This window comes from Pygoscelis adeliae, unplaced genomic scaffold (genome assembly GCF_000699105.1).
Source record: "Pygoscelis adeliae isolate BGI_AS28 unplaced genomic scaffold, ASM69910v1 Scaffold171, whole genome shotgun sequence".
NCBI classification, from domain to species: domain Eukaryota; kingdom Metazoa; phylum Chordata; class Aves; order Sphenisciformes; family Spheniscidae; genus Pygoscelis; species Pygoscelis adeliae.
Genome location: NW_008824186.1, coordinates 2,685,853 through 2,686,634, shown reverse-complemented (window position 1 = coordinate 2,686,634; position 782 = coordinate 2,685,853).

Below are 782 nucleotides of genomic sequence, written 5' to 3'. Positions count from 1 at the left end.
GGGAGGCATCCCTCCTCGATCAATGTCTCGACCTCTGCTAATCCAGACAATCGCACCCCACATGCCCGTCCATACAATGACTGAGCTTCATTTTGAAACTAGTTTAGGTTTTTCTATTCCCCTTCTCCTATGCACTCTGCACAAGAACCTCCCCACTTTGAGAGGTATATACATGTGTATATATGATGACTTTTGCAAAGTAGTAGCTTTGTTCTTTCCACGTGAACTGGCTGCCTTTCCCTCTGAATTCACCAGCCAGCCTTCCAGGCCTTGCTGGCTGGCCACCAAGTTAGACCACCTATGCTGTGACTTCAGGTCACAAGGTTGAGGGTTTACATGTTTGGCGTCACAGTTTTTTCTGTGATTCGGTGTGTCCTCAAAACTAGTGGCCATTATCATTGCAAACTCTGAAGAGACTTCAAACACTTAAGCAAAAGAGATCATAAGCTTAGCACACCTGCATGGGCTTGTGGGTGCCACCAGTCAGGTACCTATTTCAGACACAAATACACTGCTGAAGTCTGGTTTGCCATTTAACCACCCAGAGCTGTAGCTCAGTTTTTCTGCTGATTTAAAAACTGAGTTAGTACAGCTGCCTATAGTTATTTAGGTTTCAGGTTGGGAATGAGTGTTGTTAACAACAGTCATGACTTTCTTTTATCTCAGCTGAAGTACTACAGGGAGGCCAGGCTCGCCTATGCATTTTGGATTGCAGCCAAGAAAATCTGGTCATGGTTCCTCCACTCTAAAACTTTTCCTTTGATTCCCCCAGACTCTCTTCC